The sequence below is a fragment of the Lissotriton helveticus genome, chromosome 5_1 (genome assembly GCF_964261635.1).
Source record: "Lissotriton helveticus chromosome 5_1, aLisHel1.1, whole genome shotgun sequence".
Classification (NCBI taxonomy): domain Eukaryota; kingdom Metazoa; phylum Chordata; class Amphibia; order Caudata; family Salamandridae; genus Lissotriton; species Lissotriton helveticus.
The window spans coordinates 1,735,527,152-1,735,539,979 of NC_136065.1; the positions used below are offsets into that span (position 1 = coordinate 1,735,527,152).

Consider the following 12,828-nt stretch of genomic DNA (forward strand, 5'->3'; position numbering starts at 1 on the left):
GTAGCATGGAAAATGGATACATGGATATTTGCAGTAGGTCACACAGTTTCCTGCCTCATGAATATTAATGAGCAGGAGGAATTTTGCAGCTTCCTGTGAATGCAGAGAAGAAGTACTGTTAGGGGCAGCAGACCTCCATGCTACAGTCGCATCACTTTATTGTGTAGTTATTTTTTTGTATTTTTATTTTTAAGTTTCCTATTTTGCAAATGCCATTTTGTGAGTTGGAAACCTCTATCCCACTCCCAAAAAGGCTTTTATACATTGCACAAAGATCCTTTGCAGTCTCACACACTGATGTGTTAGACAACGTTATACCTTTGAACATAAAGCTCCCGGTGGCCTATAGAAAGCATCTCCGTGCACCCTCCCGATCCAAGTTCCCTGTAACCCATATCTTCACGCACCGCTCAGAACGAGCAGAGGATGCCAGATAGAATGTGAGCGCTTGCGCTAAGCGTCTCGAGATGAAGGCGCGACGTCACACGTCTCGGAGGACTGCACCGCTGCCCGGAGATGCTTGCATTGAATCTTATCCATGCATTGTAAACACGATTTAGCGCAGTCCTGTTTGAACGCAGATTCTTCCAAATAAAACCTGTAGGGCTTTAGCTTGTTAATGATTTCTTTCTCACAAGGGACTGTGTACACAGTTGGTCATTACCGTCCCTGGCCCCTGCTCCGTAGGCCATGGAGCCCGAGGCAAGGCCCTTTCTCGCTTAGGGACCTCATAGCGTCATAAGACGTTTTCGTCTAAGACACTGGCTAGCGAAAGGCCTGTAACCCACTAGCCTGTTAGGAAACGGGGATATTGTGTGACAGACTACTGCCTCGGAAAGTACACCAGGGCTGGGGTCGAGTCAGTCATTTTTTGGGAAATTTACGGACATTTGTGTGTTAGGTTGTGTGTTAGCACCACTCAGCACCACCACCGCCGCATCACTCAGCGCAACCCCAGGTTATAGGGGTCACATTTGCGAAAGTTAGAACTATTGGCATTGTAAATAACAAAGCTATTAATTTAGCTATTTTCAAAACCAATACATAAATAAAAGAATTGTCATTTACAAGACCAATAGCTCAAACTTTCCTAATGCGAGACCTATTGCATTGCAAATGCTTGTTCTGTCTGTTGCCCCTCTGGTGGGTCACTTACTGCGTTGTTGTTTTCTAAGGCATCCTGTTATTCATTCCCCTGTGCCACTTTGGGACTTGCTGCTGGTTCTGCTACATTTGCAGAGTGTTCAGTTTGAGCCTTTGGAGTCCGCTGACTTCAAGTTTCTTTCAGCCAAGGTTATGTTTCTGGTGGTCATTACTTTTGGAAGACGGGTGGGGAAGATTGGGGCTTTGTTTTCCTACCGTCCATTCCTTTGTTATTTTCCAGATAAGGTGGTGCTGCGTCCTAGTCAGTCCTTACTCCCAAAAGCGGATTCCTCTTTTTAATTAGGATTCTGGGATTGTTTTATCTACCTTTTGTCCGACTCCTGTGTCTGACGATATGCCCTTGCATTTTCTTGATGTCCATCATGCTTTTTCTGTTTATTTGAAGCTCATTGATTGGTTTAGCAGTTCTGATGCGGTTTGTCTCCCATGGTCTGGCAAAAGGAGTCTCAAGACTGCTTCCTCTCTCCCTTATCCTGTTGAATTAAACTGGCCATTTCACATTCATATTCTTTATCTGATCAACCTGTTCTGGTGTCTATCTTTGGGTTCTGCTTAGGGTGTTTCTGTCTCCTGGGCAGAATTTAAGGGAACTTACATTTGTGACATTTGCTTTGCTGACACTTGTGCTTTGCCTCACACTTTTATGACCCATTACCGATTGCAATTAGGTGGAGATGTATGTGGTTCTGCTATTTTGAGTTCGGTGGGTCCTCTTGCAGTGTAAAGTATTTGGGTCATTGCATTAAATACACTTGTTTTTGCTATACTGTCGTGTTTGAGGAAGACAGACAAGAAAGTAATGCCCTGTTACTTACCGGTAATTTTCATTACTCCGAGTCCATGTCTTCCTCCTCACAGTCCTGAGTGCCTTCCTGGATGCGTCATATTTGTACTCCTTTGGATGAGGCCCATATTGGATTGGGAAGGAAAAGTCAAGTTTGGTGATAATGATCTGCATGGGGAGAGATAAACTCATACATAAGGCGTATGACGAGGAAGACATGGACTCTGAGTAATCAAAATTACTGGTAAGTATCCAGGCATTAACTTCTTACAGCTGCCTTCTGACGTCATATTGATCGCTGCCAGCAGCCACGGTCAAATACCGGTCACAGAGCATTAATGAAGCTGCAGTTTAAACAACAAGGAGAACTGGATTAACCTTATAATGTATGGGAAAGTGTTACTTCACATATATAAATCATATGCCGCTCTCAAATTGTAATAACAGACCACAGCAGTATTTCCAATTTTTTTTGTCATTTGCTGATAACCATTTACATTATTTGCTTGAAGTAACTGCGATTCTTGTCTACCGTACTTGAAACCCACAGTAGTGCTCAAATGTAGAGGCGGGCAAGCCAGAGAATTCAAATAAAAAGCAGAGCCAGTAGTCCGATTTCACTGTAAGAGCCAAAGCCCGAGCCGAGCTTGCAAATAAATTGTTGTCTGAAGCCTGAATTCTTTCTTTTTGTGCATCACAGAAATTACCTAAATTATGCTACATAGATCTACAAATAAGCCAAATATGTAATTACAAAATATAACATAGATGGGAGCAATATAACCAGTTCTGTTTGCCAGTGCTTGACACCAGCTCTTAATTCTCATCATTGTTACTTGTGGCAGTCCACCACATGGAGGCACTGTGTGTTCAGCTTTTGAGATGTGCACAACAGAGTGTTTAATAATGCAATATTCATTAAAAGTAAAACATACCTGCCTCCAAGGCCATTGTTATGGCTGTAGTGGCCTGGAATAATTCAGAAGTCACACTTTTAGGATTATGATGGTCACTGGTCAAAGTACATTAAAAAAAAAAGTATGGGAACTGTGATCTGAGTGAAATGAGACCAGGTCAAATGAGCATGGGGGAAGGGGTAAAAAGCATGGATAAAAAGAACAAAATATGCTGTAACAGTTTATGTTGGCCTGTCACCTACAGGAAATGTTTGTATTTTTACTACTATGAGGTTCCAGCCTGTGACAGAAAACACTGTGAATAAATCATTATTTTAACTTTGCATTACACACACGGTAAGGTAGGCTGCCACAAAATGCAAAAAAAGATTTAGATTCAAGGTAGAAAAGTGTTTTCAAACTATAGATTTTAATAATATGCACACTGCACATAGTGCAAGCATTTCTATAGGTATCCTAAAGCAGGCACCCCACAGCTCACCTTACTGTACCCCTCAAAAAGAATACTTTTTTTGTCCTCACTAGCTTGAAGCGACTCCAAAAATGAAAGTCAATACTACCTTTCAAGCAGCCTTTACGTTTGCAGGTCAACTATTGCACACATTTGCATTTCTTCCATTCTGCAGAAACCCTGACAGGAAGCTGCTTGTTTAACTGCCTGTCCCTCCCTCAGCTTCAAAGCACATCAGAATCCTACAGTTCCATTTCAGTTGAGGCATATCGGCTATCACAATTAACCGTCCCTGGATGAATCTCTTTGCCCAAGAAGTAGGGGGACTGTTCTAGCTATAAAAAAAAGTATTGGCATGTCGTGCTCCTCAGAACCCGCCCACTTTGACCTCTGGTGATGGTGAGTAGTTGTGTTGCTACTGGCATTGGCAACGCTAGCAGGGGCAATGGGTTTAGCAAGCTGCTGAGAAGGGCCTAGGCACACACACACACACCGGCACACACACACACACACACATATATATATATATATATATATTCTCTGAAAAAACCATAGGTTTCAGGGACGTTATAGTTAGAAATTAGCATTTAAAAAACCTTTGAAATTCACTGAAAAAACAGGTTTCAGGGATGTTCTAGTTAGTTGGACATTTAACTTGTACAAAACCAGAGAAATGTGGCAGTTCTAGTTAGTTGAGCTAACTATAACTCGCGCCCCCTTTAATGCATTGCTGATGAAGTTGCATATTACATCATTCATGACGTGGTCAGTGACATCACTGATGACATCACTAATGACATAATCCAGTGACTGTTTCTGTAAAGTTTAAAAAATATATTCCATCTCGGCGTGGATGGCACTGTGCTAATCCTATGCTTAAAGACTTTGATAGAAAACCAGACATTTGAGGTGAGCAGATCTAGAGTGTCGCTGGTGTTGAGAGTGCTCTAACAGGAGCTGCTTTCCACCTAAACCTGAGAACTGCCGATAGTTCTCTCCTTCTTTTTTATATATAACTCCTGGCCCGTCTGTGTTGCTCAACGGGATAACCCAGGTATGGATCACTTTCATGCTGCAGTAATGCACAACTCCAACTATTCCTTTCCGCAGTGCTGTGCTTTAATTTGCATAAATTATAAACTCCAATGTTGCTCAGCCATAGTGACTGCCATGACGTGTTTCGATCGCGTAACGCAATCATGATCTTATATATATATATATATATATATATATATATATATATCAAGGTGTATTGAAGAATGAGTGGGTGTATAAGTGTCTGAATTGATGATTTAGTAGATACGTGACTGACTGTATGAATGAGTGATTAAACATGTCTTACTGAATGCATGGTGTTGGGCTTAGCCCTTTTTGCAGGGTCATCCCTGAACTATTGCCTCTCTCCTGAATTTATTCAGACCTGTTGTTGGTGGTTTTATGACTCTGGGCACTTTACCACTGCTGATCAGTGCTAAAATGCATATGCTTTCTTTTGTAAATTGTGGTATGGATTAGTAATTCCATGATTGTACAAGGGTCTTATTTCATTTACTTTTCAGACCCTTGTACAGACCATGTGTGCCCTGGTCCTGTAAATCAAATGCTGCTGGTGGGCTTGCAGCACTGATTGTGCCACCCACAGAAGCAGCTTGTAAAATGTGGCTCAGGCCTTCCATTGCAGAGCCTGTGTGCAGTCTGGGACTGCCATGTCGACTTGGCAAGTGCACCCACTTGGCAGTCCCTAAACCTTCCCTTTTCTGCACGTTAGTCACCACTAAGGTAGGCACAAGGTACCACAGTGGGCAGGGTGCATTGTATTTGAAAGGTAGGACATGCCTGATATGTGTGGCATGTCCTTATAGTGAAATACTGCCAATTTTCGTTTTTCACTATTGCCAGCTGTTCTCATAGGCCAGAATGGGCAGTTTGAATATAACATCTTATAAACATAACTGACCCAGGGAACAAGATAGGAAAATAAAGTTTAGTATGCCTGAACTCAGAATGTTAAAGTGAATCTTTTAGTGTGGCTGAATTTAACATTCTGTGCTGCGGCTCCAGCAGTTTGATGAGTCAGAGCTGGGCTGAATGGGACCTGGGTTGAATTTAGAGTAGGGGAGGAGATTTCCTTTTATCTGCCTGGGCCAGGTCTGCTTTCAACAATGCTGTCCCCACCGCCTGCCAGGAAGCTGCACCAGAGAGGACAGAACTTGTTTTGGCTGGGTACAGACACTCTGCCTTCAGGGGCAAAAGATTTGTCTGTGTAAAAAGGGGGACCCAGACCCCAGACTTTTAGATCACTTCTGGGAAATCAAGAGGAACCTTTGCCGAGGAGAATAAACCGGAGAAGCTGAAGGAGGATTACTGCCCCTGTGCTGTTTCCTGTTTGGGGTTGGCCTGCAGTGGTTACTTGTTGCCAAGGAAAGGAGAACAAGCATTGCAATGCAATAGGTTTTGCATTTATGAGAGTTTGAGCCTTTGTCATTTACAATGCCAATAGCTCAAACTCTTATAAAACCGAGATGCATTTCATTTCAAAGAAGCGACTGCCATTGTCCATGGCTGCTTGAAAGTAAAAGCGCGCATGGCGAGGAAAGCACGTCATGCATGCAGTAGGAGAAACCCATTAAACAAAAGAGTGCTTACAGACTAAATGAACCCTACCGTATTGTAACAGAAATAAAAGGGCCAGTCGCCATCAGAGCTTATAAATGCAGACATGGCGGTACCAAGGAGGGACTAACAAGCCTAATAACAATACGCGAGCCAGTGTTTACGAAGGACAATGACACAAGCCAATGACAAATATGGGCGGAGAGTGGGCTGGGCATCAAAGCCATGCTGCATGCCTCTCAGCAGCACATGTGCTGCCTAGGCTTGACCTAAAAATTAACAGCAGGCAGGATCCTACAGCATTCACATGATTATCGACATGCACACGAGTTGTGGGCATACTGTACTATAGCTTTTCTCCCCATCAGTAATTTGATTATCCACCCTTCTAACCACCTAGACTGCGGAAGCTGGGTTTGAACCATCTGATTGGCTCCTGGACATGACCGAAACCAACTTAAAAATCTGAACGAAATTGACAGACAAATCCAAGCTCTATGCTCTACATTAGTACATAGCTCATGAGGTGTACTCAGACAACTTGACAGTGTGCACTATTAAAAATCTCCAAACACACAATAACCACAATGAATTGTATGTGCTATTTTTAGAATGAATAACTGAATTTTATTTTGTCCAGTCAAAAAGGCTTGAATGTTTTAATGAACATATTTGCTTGTAGATCATGTGGCCAACTGTGCAACCCAACTTCACTGGTTCACACTTCCAGTGTCAGCACGTGATTAACAGAAAACGCTACTTCCTTCATATTCAGTGGCGGCGCATTTCACTGACACCCTTCTGATGATAGATCAAGAGCACACTGGCCAGAAGTCTCATACCATGTACTCTATGCTAGCAGCAGGTAGGAAGACCTTGCCTCCGACCTAGGTGTGGTGTGGTGTGGTGTGGCTTGGGTTTATGAAGTTATGTGGAATAGTGTGCAATGGAATTATATGAATAGTAAATATGTGGTATTGAGTGTACTGGAATTATGTGGAGTGAGAAAGTGTGTTATGGAGTGTAATTATGTGGAATGGTATTTTATGTTGTGGAGTGCTATGTAGTTGCGTTTAATTATATGGTGTGCTGTTGAAGTGTGAGGCACGGTATGGAATTGTGTGGTGTGGATTAGATGTATGTATGGTGTGTTGTGCAATTTTGTGGTAGATTTGTATTATGCAGTTTGATGTACAAATATGTGGTGTGGATTGCAAATGTGTGGAGTTGAATTGTGTGGTGATAAACTGTATAGATAGCTTTACCTGTTTGATGACGAAAAAGCAGAAATAGGTAGGATCTAAGCTTCTGATCTGTGTGTTTGGGTGTTAAAAAAAGAAAATGTTAGAACCATTGGCATTGTAAATGTCTTTTACCTATATGTTCTGGATTGGAGTGGATGTAGGTGTTGGCTAGTGGAATTATGCGGGTTGGATTGGAATTGTTAGTTGTGGCTTTATGTGGTATGGAATTGGTGTAGAGTGGATTTGTGTAGTGGAATTATGTGGCATGGTGTGCAGTTGTATTATGTAGATAGTAATTATGTGTTTTTGAGTGTATTGGAATTATGTGGGGTGGGATTGTGTGTAATGAAATGTACTTATGATGAATGGTATTTTGTGTTGTGGAGTGTTATGTAGTGGAGTTAATTATTTAGTGTTCTGATTGTATGGTATGATATTGAATTTTGTGTTGTAAATTGAATATATGTGGTGTGTAGTTGAATTGTGTTGTGGGGTGGAATATATTTTTTAATTATGTGGTGTGAAATGAATTTGTGTGGAGTTGAACTGTGTGGCTTGGAACAGTGTGGCATAGAGTGAAATTATGTTAAGTGGCATTATGTGGCAAGGTTTAGAGTGTTTTCATGTGGACTGTTCTGTGGCATCGAGTGGATTTATGTGGGGTGTATTTATGTTGTATTGAGTAGTGTGTAATTAGGTGGAGCTGAATTATGTGGTGTTTAGTGGGATTATTTGGAGTTGAATTATGCGTTGTTGAGTGGTATTATGTCGATTGTAATAATGTTGCATGGTGTGGTTGTATGGATTGGTGTTGTATTTAGTGGTGTGTGTTTGCTTGAAGTGGCATTGCAAAGAGTAGAGTGGAGTGGAGTGGCATTGTGTGGAGTGCAGTTGGTTGGAGTGGTGTTGCGTACAACAGTGGGGTAGTGTGGAGTGTTGTAAGGAGTTGCAGCGGCTGTGCAAGAAGTGGCATTGCGTGGGTGGCGCTGCATTGATTGATGATGCGCTGAGTGGTGTGGTGCAGAGTGAAGTGCAGTTGCGCTGAGTGGGTCAGCATTGCGTAGAGGGAGTGCAGTTGCTTAGAGCGGTGTTGTGTGGAGTGGCGTAGAGTGGCGCTGCATGGAGTGGCGTAGAGTGAAGTTGTATATAACAGAGGCGTGGAGTAAAGCAGAGAAGCGTGGAGTAAAGGAGAGTGGCGTGGAGTAAAGCAAAGTTGAGTAGGCAGAGTGTAATGGAGTGAAGCAGACTGACACTTATTGGAATAAAGCAGAGTGGCGTGGAGTACAGCAGAGTGGCGTTGAGCTGAGGGGAGGGGAGTGGAGTAAAGCAAAGTGGAGTGGAGAGGGATTGAGTACAGCAGAGTAAAACAAAGTGGCTTGGAGTAAAGCAGAGTGGCATTGAGTGAAGTGGAGTAGAGTAGAGTAGAGTAGAGTAGAGTAGAGTGGCGTGGAGCAAAGGAGAGTGGCCTGGAGCGGGGTAAAGCAGAGTGGAGTGAAGCAGAGGCCAGGCCTGGAGTAAAGTAAAGTAGAGTGGACCAGCTTTAGCACAGGGACATCTCTGCAGGAAAAGGGCTAACCATTTATTAGTACTTACCTTGGTGGACATCCACAAATGTAGCACCCTGGATACGGCTTTAAGCACTGCAGAATCTTTTTGCAGGCAATGGGCTATAAACACTAATGAGGCCTGCACCAGTGAACGCTCACTAATGTAGCGCCTAACACACATCAGGATCTCTATCATCTGAGACTCTGAATATATATCACTCACCACCCATGGATGCCCACAAATGTTACTGTTTCACGACCGCATCCGCTCCCTGCAGGCAAAGGGCTGTAAATCTCTATTAGTTCCTGCACCGGTGAACACCCACAAAGGTAGCGCCTCAGAAAATGTTTTTCACACATTAGCAGCTCCCTGTCCTGCAGGGGCTGGTGAGGCATGAGGGTCTAAACACCCAACTGCCCCTGCACCAGTGGACACCCATAAATATAGCGCCTAAGATACTGTTTTCAGCAAAGAAGTATTTGCCTGCAGGAGCTTCTCTGTCTGCACTCGGCTAGGACACAAAATCAAGGCCACTTTCAGACAGGATATCTGAAACATCTGACAAAAGCATCCAGCAAATAGCGGAGGTGAGCAATCTCTGAAGGAAGGTGCCCATGTTGTTGTCTTAGACACTTCCTCCATACCCCTCTGCCCTTGAGGTAGTGCTATGGTCTTTTTAGTTACCAGGAGGGATGGACCAGCAGTGTGCATCATTTTGACAACTTTAGGAATTCGGCAGCTGGAAAGGCAACCAGATGGCTAAGCGAGCAAGACACTTGCTGTGGACATAGGAGATGGTCTTCGAGTCACAAACTGAAAGCTTAGGGTATGATTATGGGGTCATTAAACTCTGTACCCTTACAGTAGTGCCTCTTATTAACCGTGCTTAGAATGGCAGAATTGGGGTATGCAACAAAAAAAAGATGGCGGAAGGAGTGCTTAATTTAATCTCAGTGCCTGGTGATTGCTTGGGGCATTAGGTGTCATTGCAGCTGATGCCCTACATGAGGCGGTTATGCCCACACGTGTGTCCCTGCTCACTGCGCCATGAGTGACAGGAGAACAAATATTGTGCATGTGTATGACAGGTGTTTAAATGCATCAGGCTATGGTACGGTTCAGTAGGTTAATAAGAGGTATGATAAAGCGGAATACCTCAGCAGTACAGGGGGGTGCAGATGAAGAAGAGCGCTTATTCATACCTCGGGAATCTAATTAGACTGGGGTAAACAAATACATCTATATTGTTAGCAGGTGACAAACTGGGCACTAACTGAAGGCTGCAGGGAGGCGGAAGGTAGTAGTGACAGAGATTGGGCATTAACGTAGATTTGCCGGGACGCGGCAAGCCGTGACAGAAACGGGGCATTAATGAAGCTCTCCCGGAGACTCACAGCAAGCGCTAAAGAGACGGTGCTATAACCGAACTCTGCAGGGGTACCAAGGTAGAGGTAACAGGCAATGTGCGTTACTGGAGATCTGCAGGGGTGAAGGGCAAATGCTGACAGAGGCCGGGCACTGATGCAGCTCGACTGTGGATGCACACCAAATGGTGACAGAGACTGCAATAACAGAGCTTCACAGGGGACAAAGACCGGGGGGGGGGAGACAACTTAGGCATCAAATGATGTCTGCAGGCGATGAAGACCATCAGGCAACAGAGTCTGTGCATTAACAGAAATCTCCAGCGGCACAGACCAGCAGCTACAAAGTCTGTGGTTACGAAGATATGCAGTGGGCGCTGACCATCTCGGCAGTCTGTGCATTAACGGAGATGTGCAGAGATCGCACTAACAACAAGCATTGACCGCGTGGCAGCAGTGGGAGGGGGCATGGGCGTTTCCTTTCGGTAGCGTGCAACTATATGGTGCCACCATATGGCAAGCAATGCAACGAGTGCACTTCTTTGCTGAAAAAGCTCTGCCGATGGCACTAGGTCCCCTCCTATGCAACGCATGCTCGTTGCCTAGGACGAGACCTAAAAAGGACTTTGCTGTTTGCTTTGTCATCTTGAGGAAGATCTCCAAGGGCTTGAAATTGAGCTTGCCTCCTGTCTGAAGTCTCAAGGACACAAAGACTTCACCATCAGCTCCCCTGAATTTCCTTGCTACAGAGAGGCGCCTGCTGCTGTTCAGGACCTCTAGAGACTGTTTGTCGCTGGGAGCTGGAAGCGCGATGCAATGACAAAGAAGTGTGTCGCATCCGCACCGAGACCCGACGCATCGCCGAGCCACGGGGAAGAAGCGTATCGCATCTACACCAAGTCCCGACGCATCACCGAGAACATCGTCATAGCTCCTGCCGTGCGGCTGCAAAAGTTCATGCATCAGAGCGGATCATCGCATCGCACAGAGGCGCCATATTGTCGCATCGTAATTGGAAACTGATGCATCCCCTACTCTCTGGTAAGGAACAGACACATCGCCTTCCCTTCTCTGCAGTAAGAAACAGGTGCGCTGCCTCCCCCTAAGCAAGGAAATGATGCATCGCCTTCCCTGCGACCCTTTTCTTTGTTTTGCGTGACGTATCTAAGGTACTTTGTGGGAAAAGTGTCACATTTACATCTTGAATTGAACTGAACTATTTTTACCATTTAAGAACCTTATTTGTAATACTGTATTGTGGATTTTTGTCATTTGGCCTTGTTTAGATAAAGATTACTTATTTTTCTAAACAGTTCTGGTGTCCATTTGTAGTGTTTTCACTGTGTTACTCTATGTGTTCACAAATGCTTTACACACTGCCTCAGATAAGCCTGTCTGCTCGTGCCAAGCTACCAAGGGGGTGAGCAGGGGTTATTTTGGAAGTGTATCCCCCTTATCCTGACTAGAAGCAAGGGTCCCTATTTGGACAAAGGTGCAAACCATTGCCAACTAGAGCCCCCATTTCTAACACATGGGTTAGTGACTAAACTGTGTGAATGTCTGTATCAGTCTGTCAGTTGGTGTGTAAGCGACTGCAAGGGTTGGTGAATAGCTGGTAGCTACATGAGTGTCTATATGAGTGATTGATTGGTTGTCTGAGTATCTTTATGGGTGCCTGAGTGTCTATGTGGGTGGGGGTGTGCATGTGCATAGATGTGTGAGTGGGTGAATCACTGGTTATATGGGTTCAAGAGTGCATCTGTGAAGGGCTGTGTGGGTGAGTGTGTGTCTGGGTGTGTTGGTGAGTGAATGGATGTCTCAGTGGTACATGTGTGAGTAACTACATATGTGAAACACAGTATATGTGAGTGTTGGAGTATATAAATGACTGTGAGTGGCTGTATGGATGAGTGTGTGCTTGTATTAGTGATTGTATAAGAGAGTAAGTATGTGTTTGTATCTGTATGATAAGTGAGGTGGTGTGTGTTTAACTGTATAGGTGAGTAAATGGGAGTGTGATTGTTTTTGCATTTGTCACCCCGAGTGTGACGGGTATGCTCAGACGTGAGTCCCGTGCTCTCCACACTACTGGAGTCAAGCTATCCTGGCTGATGACGGCTGATAGCCAGAAACCGGTCCTAGGATGCTTGATTCCGGACCAGGGAGGACATGGCTTGGCAGTTCAGGCTAGACTGTTCCCATGAGGCACAGGGTCAAAGCTGATTTGCATATGGCCATGTCTGAACTGGGGTGGTGTGGAGTGCAAAGAAACTATGGATTTAGGCCCAGATCTCTGTACTGGAGTGAATGTATGACTTTGTTCTGCATTCTGTCCATCAACTGTTGTTTTTGCTTTTGACTAGGTGTGTGAGTAACTCTTTGTATGAGTGGCGGTGTGTGTGTGTCTGTATAGGTGTATGAGTGCATATGATAGTGCTGTATTGATGAGTGACTGCATTTATGAATGTCTGTATGGGTGAATGAGTGGATGTGTGTGTAGACCTAGGAATCAGTGAGTGGGTCTGTAGTAACTGGTATTGGTGTGTCTATGGTTTCGAAAATGGCAGTCTGTATTTTAGAGTGGGTGTATCCAAGGTTATATTAGGATGTGAGGAGGTGCATCAGATTATCACTTGGATGATGTCAACAGTGATGCCATTTGCGGCATCATCAGTGATATCACTGACCATGTTATGAATGATGTAATATGTGATGTCGTCAGCAGTGCATTGCGGGGGCACGA

At 44.2% G+C, this 12,828-nt stretch overlaps 1 protein-coding gene across 3 annotated transcripts in view; it reads left to right on the forward strand.

Annotated features, from left to right (window-relative positions):
* LOC144755777 (butyrophilin subfamily 1 member A1-like) overlaps positions 1-12,828 on the forward strand; it is a 369,747-nt gene that overhangs the window by 14,120 nt on the left and 342,799 nt on the right. The gene's annotated exons all lie outside the window — the stretch shown is intronic.